The sequence below is a fragment of the Lolium rigidum genome, chromosome 6 (genome assembly GCF_022539505.1).
Source record: "Lolium rigidum isolate FL_2022 chromosome 6, APGP_CSIRO_Lrig_0.1, whole genome shotgun sequence".
NCBI classification, from domain to species: Eukaryota; Viridiplantae; Streptophyta; class Magnoliopsida; order Poales; family Poaceae; genus Lolium; species Lolium rigidum.
The window spans coordinates 562,992-580,882 of NC_061513.1; positions in this window are offsets into that span (position 1 = coordinate 562,992).

The window sequence follows — 17,891 nt, forward strand, 5'->3', positions numbered from 1 at the left end:
CTTCAGACAAGACGGACATGCATAGCAACTCACATGATATTCAACAAAGAATAGTTGATGGCGTCCCCGGAAGCATGGTTATCGCACAACAAGCAACTTAATAAGAGATAAAGTGCATAAGTACATATTCAATACCACAATAGTTTTTAAGCTATTTGTCCCATGAGCTATATATTGTAAAGGTGAATGATGCAATTTTAAAGGTAGCACTCAAGCAATTTACTTTGGAATGGCGGATAAATACCATGTAGTAGGTAGGTATGGTGGACACAAATGGCATAGTGGTTGGCTCAAGGATTTTGGATGCATGAGAAGTATTCCCTCTCGATACAAGGTTTAGGCTAGCAAGGTTATTTGAAACAAACACAAGGATGAACGGTGCAGCAAAACTCACATAAATGACATATTGTAAACATTATAAGACTCTACACCGTCTTCCTTGTTGTTCAAAACTCAATACTAGATGTTATCTAGACTCTAGAGAAACCAAATATGCAAACCAAATTAGCAAGCTCTAAGTGTTTCTTCATTAATGGGTGCAAAGTATATGATGCAAGAGCTTAAACATGAGCACAACAATTGCCAAGTATCAAATTATCCAAGACATTTTAGAATTACTACATGCAGTATTTTCCAATTCCAACCATATAACAATTTAACGAAGAAGAAACTTCGCCATGAATACTATGAGTAGAGCCTAAGGACATACTTATCCATATGCTACAGCGGAGCGTGTCTCTCTCCCACAAAGTGAATGCTAGGATCCATTTTATTCAAACAAAAACAAAAACAAAAACAAACCGACGCTCCAAGCAAAGTGCATAAGATGTGACGGAATAAAAATATAGTTTCGGGGGAGGAACCCGATAATGTTGTCGATGAAGAAGGGGATGCCTTGGGCATCCCCAAGCTTAGACGCTTGAGTCTTCTTAGAATATGCAGGGGTGAACCACCGGGGCATCCCCAAGCTTAGAGCTTTCACTCTCCTTGATCATATTGTATCATACTCCTCTCTTGATCCTTGAAAACTTCCTCCACACCAAACTCGAAACAACTCATTAGAGGGTTAGTGCACAATAAAAATTAACATATTCAGAGGTGACACAATCATTCTTAACACTTCTGGACATTGCATAAAGCTACTCGGACATTAATGGATCAAAGAAATTCATCCAACATAGCAAAAGAGGCAATGCGAAATAAAAGGCAGAATCTGTCAAAACAGAACAGATCAGTAAAGATGGATTTTATTAGCGCACCAGACTTGCTCAAATGAAAATGCCCAAATTGAATGAAAGTTGCGTACATATCTGAGGATCACTCACGTAAATTGTCTTAATTTTCTGAGTTACCTACAGAGAATTAGACCCAGATTCGTTACAGCAAAGAAAATCTGTTTCTGCGCAGTAATCCAAATTTAGTATTTACTTTACTATCAAAGACTTTACTTGGCACAACAAAACATAAAACTAAGATAAGGAGAGGTTGCTACAGTAGTAAACAACTTCCAAGACTCAAATATAAAACAAAAATACTGTAGTAAAAACATGGGTTGTCTCCCATAAGCGCTTTTCTTTAACGCCTTTCAGCTAGGCGCGGAAAGTGTAAATCAAGTATTATCAAAGGGTGGTGCATCTACAGCGGGGTTTGGAGTTTTCTCAACCATGCATAGTATATTAGATACATAAGTTTCAGCGTCTCCCTTTTCATTAGTCTTGGGCTTGCTACTCTCGTCGAACAAATTTTCAGGAACAAGCCAGCATAGTTATTTTCTAGTGCATCATTCATAGCTAGGAGCTTACATGGTATTGGTGCTTTGATCTCCCCACCATTATTAGCATTATTAGTGTACCTTGTTCTATCCATGTACATTTTTTCAAGGAGACCAACAAAATTAGTATGAGAACCAAGCATATTAAATTTAACAAAGACCTTTCTAGCCTCTCTTGCTAGACCACCAAATTCTCTAAGAAGGGTTTCTAAAACAAAATCTTTCTTTTCCCCCTCTTCCATATCACCGAGTGTAAGAAACATATGTTGGATTATAGGATTGAGATTAACAAATTTAGTTTCCAACATGCGAACTAAGGCAGTGGCAGCAATTTCATAAGTAGGAGCAAGTTCTACCAAGTGTCTATCTTCAAAATTTTCAACGGTACTAACATGACTGAAAAATTCTTCTATATTGTTTCTCCCAATGATAGACCCGCGTCCTAACTGTATGTCTTTTGCGGTAAAATTAAAAGGAAACATGATGAACTAAGTAAAGTAAATGCAAGTAACTATTTTTTTTTTGTGTTTTTTGATATAGCAAACAAGACAGTAAATAAAGTAGAGCTAGCAACTAATTTTTTTGTGTTTTGATATAATGCAGCAAACAAAGTAGTAAATAAAATAAAGCAAGACAAAAACAAAGTAAAGAGGTTGAGAAGTGGAGACTCCCCTTGCAGCGTGTCTTGATCTCCCCGCAACGGCGCCGGAAAAAGAGCTTGATGGCGTGTAACTCACACGTTCGTTGGGAACCCCAAGAGGAAGGTATGATGCGCACAGCGAGCAAGTTTTCCCTCGAAAAGAAACCAAGGTTTATCGAACCGGGAGGAGCCAAGAAGCACGTTGAAGGTTGATGGCGGCGGGATGTAGTGCGGCGCAACACCGGAGATTCCGGCGCCAACGTGGAATCTGCACAACACAACCAAAGTACTTTGCCCCAACGAAACGGTGAGGTTGTCAATCTCACCGGCTTGTCTGTAACAAAGGATTAACCGTATTGTGTGGAAGATGATTGTTTGCGAGAAAACAAGTAAAACAAGTATTGCAGCAGATTTGTATTTCGGTATTAAAAGAATGGACCGGGGTCCACAGTTCACTAGAGGTGTCTCTCCCATAAGATAAAAGCATGTTGGGTGAACAAATTACGTCGGGCAATTGACAAATAGAGAGGGCATAACAATGCACATACATGTCATGATAAGTACAGTGAGATTTAATTGGGCATTACGACAAAGTACATAGACCGCCATCCAACTGCATCTATGCCTAAAAAGTCCACCTTCGAGTTATCATCCGAACCCCCTCCGAGTATTAAGTTGCAAAGCAACAGTACAATTGCATTAAGTATGGTGCGTAATGTAATCAACAACTACATCCTTAGACATAGCATCAATGTTTTATCCCTAGTGGCAACAAGACAACACAACCTTAGGGGTTTCTGTCACTCCCCCAGGTGTCAATGCAGGCATGAACCCACTATCGAGCATAAATACTCCCTCTTGGAGTTACTAGCATCAACTTGGCCGAGCCTCTACTAATAACGGAGAGCATGCAAGATCATAAACAACACATAGGTAATAACTTGATAATTAACATAACATGGTATTCTCTATCCATCGGATCCCGACAAACACAACATAGAGTATTACAGATAGATGATCTTGATCATGTTAGGCTGTAATATCCCAGGTTTAGAGACGATCGAGGGGTAGATTTTAGAAAGGGATGTGCATTGCATTGCAAATTCTGGGGAAATTTCGCGCTTTTAAACAAAAACTGCATCGAAGGGGAACAAGTTTCTCTCTCGACACCTTACGAGGTTAGGGTTTCGAGGGTGCGACAAACTTGCATCTCACTTAACTAGACTAGGGTTTTGAGTTGAGAGGGAGAGTTTGAATCACCAATTTAAGTTGCATGATTGAATCCTAAGTTAAGATGGTTGATCAAGCTCAAACCAAATTTGAATTTGAATTTCAAATTCAAACATCAAGTTATTATCTCATAATTCAAACTTGAGATAATTTAATAAACAATCTTTAATAATCAAGATATAAATAGAACAATTAATATATAAAGCTCATTAGGGAAAACTTTGAGCTTTATTGATAATCACACACATTACAATGTCATTACAATATCCATAAGTGAAATAAAAGAATAATACAACACATTACATAAATGGGCAGAATAGAAGAAAGGAAAATAAAGAAAAATTACAAGTTAATATCCTAGTCTAAATTCTACAAGATCATCTTCACTTGATCCTGTATATGATGAATTCCAAGTCCATTTTGAGCCATTCTTGATCCCTGCACATAAACACAACAAAAGAGAAGTTATGCCAAGTGGTAAAACCACTTGGCAAGGTTAGAAGAATAATGAAATTGAGCAGATATGGATCAGCTCGCCGAGCTGATCATCTCACAGACCAAGACACCAGCCAGGTACCATGAATTTGCACACACACACAGCTTGGCTGCTCACACAGCAGAAGTGTGCATGTAGCACACCACACACACACTCGCTGGTGAGTCACCGGCAGCTTGCTAGGCTGTGTTGTCGACCGCAGAAGGAGAGGGAGATCATATAAAAGCTTCTCCAACAGTGAACCCTAGTCATTTGTTCATCCATCGACAGCAGCAGTGGTAAGTTCATCAAGAACACCAAGAATACTTAGAACAGGAAAAACCACAAGCCATCAGAAACCATCCAGGGACAGTTTCACCAAGAACTGTCAACTGTGAGCAAGTACCATATGGAGTAAAGCACCACAAGCTTGTAAGGAGGAGAAGGACAAGCAAACCAAGCATCACAGAAGCAATCCTCCACAACAACACTTAAATCTAGGAGCTGGAGTGAGGTATACCACACAAAAGCCTGAGCAAGATCATATCTTGCTCATAAATAAGCATACAATGCATCACCGAAGCTACGTAAGGGTAGAATACCCCGTGTGTGTCATCATCCGGCTACCAGTGCCATTTGGTGCAAGCATAGATGGGTAAGACCACTAGGTAAACATTCTATGGGAACAACAAGTTATGCAAATCCATGCATAACTAGAGGAATCCAGCCAAGAATGAAACCATAGCTAGCCTAAACCACTCACTAAGCACCTACAGACTAGCTAGGCCATCGATTATAGACAATTACCTGTCTATATATTTTGTCAACACCAAAAGGTCACTGGAAGTCCAAGATTGGATCAAGCCAGTGAACAACTAATCCATTCCAGCCAGCCAACACAAACCATGGCAAATCACAGATAGGGGAGCAACCAGGACAGCAACACAAGGGCTGCCAGGGCCACCTCAACCCTAAGCCAGTACAAGAACCTATACCTCATTATCCAATTGGACTCAGTAAAGGGCTAGGGTACACAACTGAAGGTTGGCATCCATCTAGCCCTAACACAATTAATTAGATGATCACAACTGCAGAGCAGCTCACATCACTTATCCACTTCAGAATAATTCAGGCAACACAGATAAGTGAACAAAGCAAATAAATCAAAGCACCAGGGCTTTGCAGTGATCCAATGGATCAGTGCAGGCAACAGCAGTTGCTTAGGCCAACAATAATCCACACCAGGTTAAGCCTGTGTGATACACACACAAGACAAGAGTGAGCAACAAGTGAGCCATAGACCACAAAGAGCAGCTTTTACAAGCAACTGGTGATCATATGATCACCAGAAGCTTGCTAGAGCATGCTACGGCATGCTAGAACTCATTCCAAGTAATTAACACATGAACAGATAATTAAATAACTGAACAATTGCATCCCAGATAAGGGCATCAGGCTTTATAATTGTATCCGAAGCACATCAAAGGCTTGATGAACCAAAGGATCACAATATACAAGAAAAGCACATGTAAATCCATCACTAAATCACACTCGCTAAGCCAACAAGATGCAGCTCAATGGAGCATAATAATGAATCCGAACTAAAGGAACTAGCTCGGAGGCACCGGCACTTGTTAATATGCAAGGTTTACACTTGGTAATCAAGCCACGGCAGTCAAATTGAATACACTTGAGAGCCTAACAAGAGCAAGAATAAGAACAAGCAAGACAGGGAGAGATTCAAGTAAGAAATGCATAGCGAGAGGCAAAGACAATAGCACGACCACACAAAGACAAAGAAGCATGAACACAAGCTAGCAAGCCGCAGCAGCAGCGCATCGGCATGACAAGCATCTCCACATGGAGGATGAGGCCAGTGGCCGAGCCAGATGTAGGAGAGAAGAGAGTAGCACAGAGAGGGAGAGAAGGAGGCGAAGGAGTACTCACTGGTGGTGCGAGATGAAGGGCGCGGCCATGGCGGCCACGGCGGCACACGCCGGGGGCACGGCAGCGCCAGGCCAAGCCAAGCCACAGCAGCGCCGCAGCTTACCGAGCAACCACGGCGTGGCACACGGCCGCACCGCAGCGCCAGGGACGCCGACGAACGGCGGATCTTCGCGGATCCGTGCGGCCGAGGCGCAGTTGCGTTGGGGAAGAGTCGAGGTGGACGCGAGCGTCAAATCGACGCGGACCACCAGGTCCGCCGTCGAGAGGCGGTCCAGATCCACATCGGATCGTCGCCGATGATGGCCGGAGGCGGCCGGAGCAGAGCGACGACGGCGGAGGCGATTCGAGTGTCGCGGGAGCCCGAAAGGGGATTAGGGTTACGGGGTAGAGGACGACGAAACGACCGGGTCGGTTGGACCGAGCCCACCGGGCTGGTCCAACCTAACCAGCTCGGTCTCCTGACAAGTGGGGCCGAGGGGTATTTTGGGCATTTTTCAAAATACCCATTTAAACAAGAATTTCCAAGAATTTTATAAAATAAAATATAACTCCAAAAAAAAAAATATGAAAATGTATCAGCATAAAATTCTCTACCTAAATAAAATATCAAAGAGAATTTTTAAAGACAAAGAAGAATAAGTCTTAATTTGAGGATTTAACTAATCATTTAAATCACACATATATTTTTCAATAATAAAAATAAGTCCATTAATGTCTTTGGACTTCCAAAACACCTTGACAACATTTCAAGGTTGGATTTACCCTAAATCAAGTATCCCTAAGATGTTCTTAGTATCTAACCTCTCATAAAATAACAACGACATCGGAAGGGGGGGAAACAAACCCTAAAACTGGAATCATGCATTATTGCTTCTTTAACCATTGCCCTTATCGGACAATGATGCTATTTTTCGAACAAGAGGACAAGGGTCAGTCCATACTTTCCAACCTGCAGAACTTTGCAGGTGTTCGTGCAAGTTCATCACTTGCTCATGTCATTTGAGTATTTCTATCAAATTACTTGCAAAGTATTATGGTTATCACTATTGCACAAAAATCAAAACCACTACTTTCATAACTATGAATATGACTAAGTGGTGGGCAATGGAACCATGGATTGTGTTGATATGGTGGAGGTTCCATTGCACGGGTTTATATCCATCTAGGATGAAACAACAAATGTCGCCAGTGATTCTTGTGCCGTAATACCCGTGTTAACCATAAGATCCGGAGTGGGACGGAGTAGTCAAAAGTGTTTCCACCTCTCGTTCATCAACGGATGCGCTTACCGTAGCGAGTTGTGTCCGGCGGAACAACCGGAGGGTGGGGATCCCATTCTAATTCCCCACGGTAAAGCATTGCTTGCCGTAGCGGTTGTGTCTTGCGGAACAACCGGAGGGTGGGGATCCCATTCTAATTCCCCACGGTAATGCGGTCTATGATGGGTTGCAGCCACCGGCGTAGGAGTGTATGGTAAGAGCCCGAAGCATCGTTGTCGTGGTCGGGGTCCACCCTGAAATTACGGGAATAATGGGACCGACGTGGACCCAGGGTCGGCGCATGCAACAAAGGGTGGGTGTTCGAGGTAGCGGAGGAACATGTTTGGCTAGACCTTATACCGGGCCTCACACCGAAGGAAGTGTGGACGGGAAAGCTGCCCGGTTGGCACCAAGGTTAAGATCTCTTATGGGTAAAGCAACACACCTCTGCGAGTGTAAAGAATCGTGACTCGTCACTCCCTGTTCCGGGATTGAGGAACTGCGAACGCGGCCGGAAAGGAGCTCCATGAAGTTCTAGTAAACCGGTGAAGGCCGACGGACATAGCTCTTTGAAATAAAAGCAATCTCTTGAAGAAATGTTTACCAAAACTTGCATTGGTATTAGACTTTCTGGTCTAATATCGTAGCTAGTGCATTAAACACCTCTTATCTATAATGAACTTGTTGAGTACGCTCGTACTCATACCACTCTTAAATCCCATGCTTAGATTGTCTGAACCGTCTGGAGGAGGACTACGACAACAATGATGGAGCCGAGGTTATCGGCTATGATGCACCTGACCTATCAGGAGGAGTTGAAGGCGTAGACTACATCATCGTCTACGGATCCGGGGAGGCTTCCGGAGAAGAACAAGCCTAGAGATATCCGAGGAATAGTAGTAGCCGAGCAGCACAAACTCTTACCATGTGGCTGCTCGATTAAATAAATGTTTGTTTAATGAGACAATGGTATTGTAAGTTAAGTTGGGTTCACCTCGAACCCAGGAGATATCCTCTTAGGACCCAAGAGGAGCTCCGAGACGACTTATGTATATGTATTGTAATAATATGTGAATGAGTTATGGACCTTGCTATGTTCTGTTGTACTACTCTGAGGGATGTGATATTTGCGGAATGGTACTTCGCGAATGTTATATCAACGACTGGCATACTACAACATGCAGTGGTATGCAGGGTCACCACAGTAGCTCACAAGATCCAACAATGAAGCACAATGAGGAGAAGACAACCATCTAGCTACTGCTATGGACCCATAGTCCAGGGGTGAACTACTCACTCATCACTCCGGAGGCGACCATGGCGGTGAAGAGTCCTCCGGGAGATGAATCCCCTCTCCGGCAGGGTGCCGGAGGAGATCTCCAGAATCCCCCGAGATGGGATTGGCGGCGGTGGCGTCTCAGTAAGGTTTTCCGTATCGTGGTTTTTTTGCATCAGGGGTTTCGCGACGGAGGCTTTAAGTAGGCGGAAGGGCAACGTGGGGGGGCCACACGAGGGCCCCACACCACAGGTCGGCGCGGCCAAGGCCTGGGCCGCGCCGCCCTATGGTGGCGGCCCCTCGTGGCCCCACTTCGACTCCTCTTCGGTCTTCCGGAAGCTTCGTGGCAAAATAGGACCCCGGGTCTTGATTTCGTCCAATTCCGAGAATATTTCGTTACTAGGATTTACGAAACCAAAAACAGCGAAAACGAAGCAAGCGGCTCTTCGGCATCTTGTTAATAGGTTAGTTCCAGAAAATGCACGAATATGACATAAAGTGTGCATAAAACATGTAGGTATCATCAATAATATGGCATGGAACATAAGAAATTATCGATACGTTGGAGACGTATCATCCACCTTCAGGTTATCATCCGAACCCCTTCCAGTATTAAGTTGCAAAGCAACAGACAATTGCATTAAGTATGGTGCGTAATGTAATCAACAACTACATCCTTAGACATAGCATCAATGTTTTATCCCTAGTGGCAACAAGACAACACAACCTTAGAACTTTCTGTCACTCGTCCCGGTATCAATGGAGGCATGAACCCACTATCGAGCATAAATACTCCCTCTTGGAGTTAAGAGCAAAAACTTGGCCGAGCCTCTACTAATAACGGAGAGCATGCAAGATCATAAACAACACATAGGTAATAACTTGATAATTAACATAACATGGTATTCTCTATCCATCGGATCCCGACAAACACAACATATAGTATTACGGATAGATGATCTTGATCATGTTAGGCAGCTCACAAGATCCAACAATGAAGCACAATGAGGAGAAGACAACCATCTAGCTACTGCTATGGACCCATAGTCCAGGGGTGAACTACTCACTCATCACTCCGGAGGCGACCATGGCGGTGAAGAGTCCTCCGGGAGATGAATCCCCTCTCCGGCAGGGTGCCGGAGGAGATCTCCGAGAATCCCCCGAGATGGGATTGGCGGCGGCGGCGTCTCGATAGGTTTTCCGTATCGTGGTTCTCGGTATCGGGGTTTTCGCGACGGAGGCTTTAAGTAGGCGGAAGGGCAACGTGGGGGGCCACACGAGGGCCCCACACCACAGGTCGGCGCGGCCAAGGCCTGGGCCGCGCCGCCCTATGGTGGCGGCCCCTCGTGGTCCCACACCACAGGTCGACTCCTCTTCGGTCTTCTGGAAGCTTCGTGGCAAAATAGGACCCTAGGCGTTGATTTCGTCCAATTCCGAGAATATTTCGTTACTAGGATTTCTGAAACCAAAAACGACGAAAACAACAGAATCGGCTCTTTGGCATCTTGTTAATAGGTTAGTTCCAGAAAATGCACGAATATGACATAAAGTGTGCATAAAACATGTAGGTATCATCAATAATATGGCATGGAACATAAGAAATTATCGATACGTCGGAGACGTATCAGGCGCCGAGCGGTACGACAAGGACGGCGTCGATCGGGCCGGTCCCGAGGAAGAAGAGTTCGAGGAGGATGAGTACGTGGTCCTCCTCGGCTGCCATTGCGCAGCAGGAGACGGTGGCGGTGAGGGAGGCGCCTCCAACCTTGGAGCGCCGTTGCGTATGCCGCGGATGACGTTGTCGAGGGTGCACCCTAGAACAGGGCGCTCCCATCCCTGTTCCAGCTATTCGGACCGCCGATGAGGCCGGTGGTGCTGGGCATCTCGACGTCGTACTTGGCCTTGAAGTACGTGGCCCACCAGTCGTCGTTGTTCTTCGCCGCCTAGGTCGGATCCGCCTGCTCCTGGGCGGTGAGTTCAGCCCGCCGGGCCCTGATGGCGTCCTTCCAGCGCTCCATGCCCGACGTCGGCGGCGGCGGGATGCCAATACCGTTCATTGCCATCTTCCAACCGCCGATGCTTGGCAGGCGCATGTCCGGCAGGACTGGATATCCCGCGTGGTACAGCGCCCATGCCTCCTTCACGGTTAGACTGCCGCGGCCGAAGCCGTTCGCCGCGGCGATCTTGCGGGAGGTCGAGGACGACATTGCATGGAGCGACGAGGAGAAGATCTGGGGGCGGCGAGGAGAAAGTTTGGGAGCGGTGAGAGATTGGGACGAACCGTAGGGCCTCTTATTGTACAGCGGCGGCAGCGGGTGGTTGCACGCAATAATGCCGGCGCGGATGGACACGCGGCCATGCACGACGAGACGCGTCCCTGCGTCGCCTGGGAAAACTGGGACGCCATTAACGTCGCTTGACCAAAGGTAGGCGACGGGGTTTTAGGCTTCCGAGCCGCTGACGGGTCGGGCCCGCGTCACTTTGCCTCGCTTTTCGGTGCGTCCGGCGTCCCCGGTGCGTCCCCTGTGGGGCGGGGATGGGCTCGGGGCGCCGGACACCGTATTGGGCCGCGTCGGACAAAATCGGCTTTGGGGCGCGCGGCTGGGAACTTTTTTTTTGTCCGGCGCGCCCAAATCGCTTTGGAGGATGGTTTGGGGGACGCGACTCGAGATGCTCTAAGGGCTAACACATACAAGTCACCAAACACACTTCTCTCTCTCCAATATCGCCGGTAGTACCATCATGCTAAACACCAAGTTCTAGATCAAGGTTGGCGATGACATCCTTATCTTTGGCCATCTCCTCGATAGAAAATAAACTGCTATGAATCATCTCTCTTGTCTTCGGCCATATATCTGGTTTTTGTACATGGTTGATAGCACAGTGTGTATGCAACTAGTATCACTCCTCTCTCAAGACCACATCCACAACACAATCCGAGCAACTTTTTCATGCATTATCACGTAGTTACGTACAGTGATCTTCCAGCTTCTCCTCCGGTATCGGTGCTCCTCCGTGCGGCGGTGCGACGAATTGGTCGGTAGGAGGCGAACCGCCGGGTGATGTGACAGTTGAGGGGAGGTGAGAGTGCGGTCGCGAGTGAGAGGAAGGACAGAGGCTAATTATGGTGCGTGTTCCCAAAGGGACGCGGCGTCTCCGCCTCCCTTCCCCACGCCACGCGTGCATCCTTCTGATCGTAACGGGTCTGCCCCTGGAGAAACTACCATTCTGGACGTTCCTTCAGCCTGTCCCATGGGTGCTTTAAGACCCGTTTGATGGAGGAACGCGGGACCTGCAGTCAACCAAATGGACCGAAATTTGTTGGATCAATACGAGTCAAGATCCATCTAGGCTACCAAACATGCCCTTAATTGTGCAGGTTCAATGCTCTCCGCCGATCGAGGACCGCGCGCGTTAGGTGGGATTGCAATTCGATACTGTACGTACGTGCATGTGTGCGTGCATATCTTCCATATCTGCGTAAGCATGGTTCACCTCGCTGCATCAAATCAGGATAGAAGATCGCTCAAGATAACACAGGAGGGTAGGTTACACTAAATTTTTTTTGGTTTTAATAATGCTTGGTTACACTAGAGCTTATCCTCGACTTCAAGCCTGTGGATTGAGCCACGTCTTATGATTCTTTTGCAAAGGCTAACACCATGTTTAGCAAAAGGAAAAAGAAAAATGTCCCCGTACAGATTATATACTACACGGCTTGGCGCTTGCTTAGTCCGTTTTCGTTACAGTGCAGATTGGCCGAGTGGGATGGGAATGAATATGGTTCGATGATGCTGCAATTTCTCAATAGCTATATAGCATGCCTCAGTCTGAAACTAAATTGTTCTAGCTAGGTGATGACCCACAAGTATAGGGGGTGTATCGTAGTATCTTCGATAAGTAAGAATGTCGATCCTAACGAGGAGCAGAAGGTGTTGACAAGCAGTTTCGATGAAGGATTCACTGTAAATGCTCACAGACAAGTATTCAGGGGGTTTTGATATAGCAGATGAATAAAGTACAAGTAAATAAAGTGCGAGAGAAATAATTGCAGCGAGTGGCCCAATCCTTTTTAGCACAAAGGACAAGCCGGTTTGTTTACTTATAATGACCAAACGTTCTTGAGGACACACGGGAATTTAGTCTAATGCTTTCGCTTCATATAGCTGATTAATCTTCATTGTTTTGATAAGTGTCGTGTGGGTGAACCTATGCTAATGTACCGCCCTTCCTAGGACTAATACATACTTATGATTATACCCCTTGCAAGCATCCGCAACTACAAGAAAGTAATTAAGATAAATCTAACCACGGCCTTAAACTCTGAGATCCTGCTATCCCTCCTGCATCGATATACTAACGGGGGCTTAGGTTTATGTCACTCCGGCAACCCCGCAATTAGCAAACGAATACAAGATGCACTCCCCTAGGCCCATAAATGGTGAAGTATCATGTAGTCGACGTTCACATGACACCACTAGAAGAATAACACCACAACTTAAATATCATAACATTGAATACTAGCCAACATAATTCACTACTAACATTTAGACTTCACCCATGTCCTCAAGAACTAAACGAACTACTCACGAGACATCATATGGAACATGATCAGAGGTGATATGATGATGAATAACAATCTGAACATAAACCTTGGTTCAATAGTTTCACTCAATAGCATCAATAACAAGTAGAAATCAACACCGGGAGAGTTTCCCCTATCAAACAATCAAGATCAAACCCAAATTGTTACAGCGGTGACGAGGTGCAGCGGTGGAGATGGTGGTGATGATGATGATGATGATGGAGATGATGATGGAGATGATGTCCAGCTCGATGACGGTGATGATAGCGTCGATTTCCCCCTCCGGGAGGGAATTTCCCCGGTAGATTTCAGCCTGCCGAAGAGCTCTTTTCTCTCTGGTGTTCTCCGCCCCGCAGAGGCGGCTGTGACTCTTCGCGACTATCCTCTGGGGCTTAGGTTTTCGGGACGAAGACGTACGCGAAGAAAAGGAGGCGAGAGGGGGTTGTGGGCCCCCTCCTCACAGGGCGGCGCGGCCAGGCCTTGGGCCGCGCCGGCCTATGAGGTGGGCCCACCTCGGGTCCCCTCGGCTCCCCCTTCTGGCTCCCTTCGTCATCTGGAAAAATAGGATTTTTCATATAATTTCCGTCCACTGTTGATCTTCCGAAATATTGCATTCTGACGGTGCTTTTTCCAGCGGAATCCCGGCTCCGGTGCGCGATCCTCAAATAATCATGAAACATGCAAAATAGATGAAATTACATAAGTATCATCTCCAAATATAAAATATATCAATGAATAACGACAAATTATGATATAAAATAGTGATGCAAAATGGACGTATCAACTCCCCCCAAGCTTAGACTTCGCTTGTCCCCAAGCGAAACTGAACTCAGTAAACAGGACCACATGTTTATGGAGTGAAGAGTTGATAAATAAAATACGGACAAGAAGCATCATATTCATTCACACAAGACATTCTAGTAGACAACTTCCTCATATAATTCAACTTGAAACAAGTAGAAGGTAATCACAAATAAAGGTGCATAAGGAATCATAATTGGTGATGGCAAACTTTGTTCTTGGTCAGAGAACAGTTAACGATTATACTCATCTATTGAGCAGCGCTCTCATATTAAAGCTTATGGTAAACTTGCATACTCAATCATAGTAATCTCCTCATAATCATCGATAACTTTCCAAGCTACATTCATTCCAGATAAAACTTGTACTAAACAAGGAAGAGTAAAAGGCATGATGAAATAGATCACAATATAAATGGTTTGATCACAAAAACTCAAATGCTTGCTTGAGATGGAGGGAAATAGGTTTACTGACTCAACATAAAGTAAAAGATAGGCCCTTCGCAGAGGGAAGCAGGGATTAAATCATGTGCTAGAGCTTTTTAGGTTTTGAAATCATATAGAGAGCATAAAAGTAAAGTTTTAAGAGGTGTTTGTTGTTGTCAACGAATGGTAGCGGGTACTCTAACCCCCTTGCCAAACAGACTTCCAAAGAGCGGCTCCCATGAAGGACGTTATCTCTACCAGCAAGGTAGATCATCCCTCTTCTCTTTTGTTTACACATGTACTTTAGTTTATTTAAGGATGACACTCCCCCAACCTTTGCTTACACAAGCCATGGCTAACCGAATCCTCGGGTGCCTTCCAACAATCTCATACCATGGAGGAGTGTCTATTGCAAAATTAAGTTGCTCACTGATGAATCAGGGCAAAACATGTGAAGAGAGTTATTAATGAAGGTTGATTAATTGGGGCTGGGAACCCCGTTGCCGCCTCTTTTTGCAAAATTAAAGGATAAGTGGATGAAGCCACTAGTCCATTAGTGGAAGCTGCCCAACAAGATTGAAAGATAAAACACCACATACTTCCTCATGAGCTATAAAACATTGACACAAATAAGAAGTAATAGCTTTTGAATTATTTAAAGGTAGCACATGAAGTATTTACTTGGAATGGCAGGGAAATACCACATAATGGGTAGTTATGGTGGACACTGGTGGCATAGGTTTGGTTTAAAGGTTTGGATGCACGAGAAGTATTCCCTCTCAGTACAGGTCTTTGGCTAGCAAGGTTAATTAGCAAGCATAAGAGTTGAGGGAAACAAACAAATCTACATGTGATAGAAACAATCATGCATCTTACTTGTAAGCACAAACAATTTTAACTTCTAAATACTAAGCTAGGAACTAACAAGAAAGATAATAACATATCTAGATGTGTTTCCTCTTTTCTACTTAAACTCAAAGTGTTGTTGCTATTGACCAATGCTAAGTTTGCCAAAACCAAATAGATGTACTCAATGCTCCCAAAGTGATACCAATACTAATAACCAGATCAATCATATAATAGAGATTGCAAACTAAAATAAGATGCGGAAATACTTTTGTACACCCACGCATGGGTGTGGGTGTTTCTATCACCGTTCATTTATTACTCGAGATTCGTGCCCACCATGGTAGATAGAAAGATTCCTTTCTCTCTCCTCTTTTTATCCGAATCTTAAAGCACAATGAACGGTGACGGAAACACCCACACCCATGCGTGGGTGTACAAAATCCACTCTCAATAAGATGTGCAATATGTAAATGATAAGACTTCTCATTAATATTCCATAACGATAACTCACACCAAGGGATACATAGATAACCAACTAAAGAGAGATACTTCCATACCGCAACACATCTTATATGATAACTTCCCTACTCATGATATGACACTACTTGAAAGTAAAAAGATAAAAGATAGTGATGATGTGATACCGCGGCACTCCCCCAAGCTTGGAACAAACCAAGGGGATGCCAATACCGATGACGAATTACTCCTTCGGCGGTGGTGATGGTGAATTCCGGATAAGCTTCTCAACGAGCTCCTTTAGCTCATCAATCCTATACGTGAGGTTGCGGATCATCTCTGAATTGTGCTCGACGCGGTTAAGAAGTACATCCGACGGCGAGTCCCAACTCTTAGAGTTGTTTTCCCACTCTTCAACTTCAGGCTTCATCCTTCCTGCAGCGTTAGAATGATCTATATCCCAATTGCTGGGCAGCACTACCTTGGGAACCTTTTCAGTTTGTCTATTATGAATTAGGATGTGGAAAGGGTGGTAGGTGCCTGGAGGAGATGTCCTTGGAGCTAGGTAGTGACGTGGAACTCTTCCTCCGGTGCTAATCCGTGCGCTTTTCTTGGTGTTGAACGGGTTTGACATCACTCTGATGCTTGCGACGGTGGAACGCGGGCGTACTCGCGAAACTTCCTCAACTTCCTCTTCATCCTCCTTGGCTTCTCCTTTCAACTCGGGGTCTTGAATATCTTCCTCCGAAGGCTCCTTGTCCTTGTTGTTGGAGACCATGGTGCTTCCAGATCAAAGACGGATCCTGGCAGAAACAGCTCAAAACAGAACACGTCGACAAAACGATATACGGACCTCCAGGGGTCCGGTGGATTATATATCAAAAAATTTCACGATAAACGGAAAGTACCAGGTCGAACCAGAGTCGGAGAGGTGCGACGAGGTGGGCTCCTCACAGGGCGGCGCGGCCAGGCTGGGGCCCGCGCCGGCCTGTGGGGGCACGCCCTCGTGCGTCTCCTCCACTCCGTTTCGATCTCGTAATTTTTCATATTTTCCAAAAGTTGCAAAAACATTGTTCGGAAAGTTAAACGCGGACTTTTTCTTACAAGAACTGTTACCTATCCAAAATCGGACTCTGCAGGACTGTCAACTTGGCTTTTGATGAAGGCTTCCGGAGTCACCACTTGAATAACATCAACATCTTCATTATAAGAATCACCCGAGATATAATGCTTGAGTCTTTGTCCATTCACCACTTGTGTGGCATTACCTTGCAGAGAGCTAATTTTAATTGCTCCTGATCGATACACCTCATCAATGACATATGATCCTTCCCATTTTGAGAGTAATTTCCCTGCGAAAAATCAGAGACGAGACCGATACAATAGGACTTTATCTCCAACATTAAATTCTCTTTTGATAATTCTTCTATCATGCCATTTCTTAACTTTCTCTTTAAAGAGTTTAGCATTTTCATAGGCTTCATTTCTCCATTCATCTAAAGAACTTAATTGTAGCAATCTCTTCTTACCGGCAAGTTTAGGATCTTTATTTAGTTCTCTCACAGCTGATGCGTGTAGTTGACACGTCCGTTGGGAACCCCAAGAGGAAGGTGTGATGCGCACAGCGGCAAGTTTCCCTCGGTAAGAAACCAAGGTTTAATCGAACCAGTAGGAGTCAAGAAGCACGTTGAAGGTTGATGGCGGCGGGATGTAGTGCGGCGCAACACCGAGAGATTCCGGCGCCAACGTGGAACCTGCACAACACAACCAAACTACTTTGCCCCAACGAAACGAGTGAGGTTGTCAATCTCACCGGCTTGTCTGTAACAAAGAGTTAACCGTATTGTGTGGAAGATGATTGTTTGCAAGAAAACGAGTAAAGAACAAGTATTGCGAGCAGATTTGTATTTCAGGTATTAAAGAATGGACCGGGGTCCACAGTTCACTAGAGGTGTCTCTCCCATAAGATAAAAGCATGTTGGGTGAACAAATTACAGTCGGGCAATTGACAAATAGAGAGGGCATAACAATGCACATACATGGCATGATAAGTATAGTGAGATTTAATTGGGCATTACGACAAAGTACATAGACCGCCATCCAACCGCATCTATGCCTAAAAAGTCCACCTTCAGGTTATCGTCCGAACCCCTTCCGGTATTAAGTTGCAAAGCAAC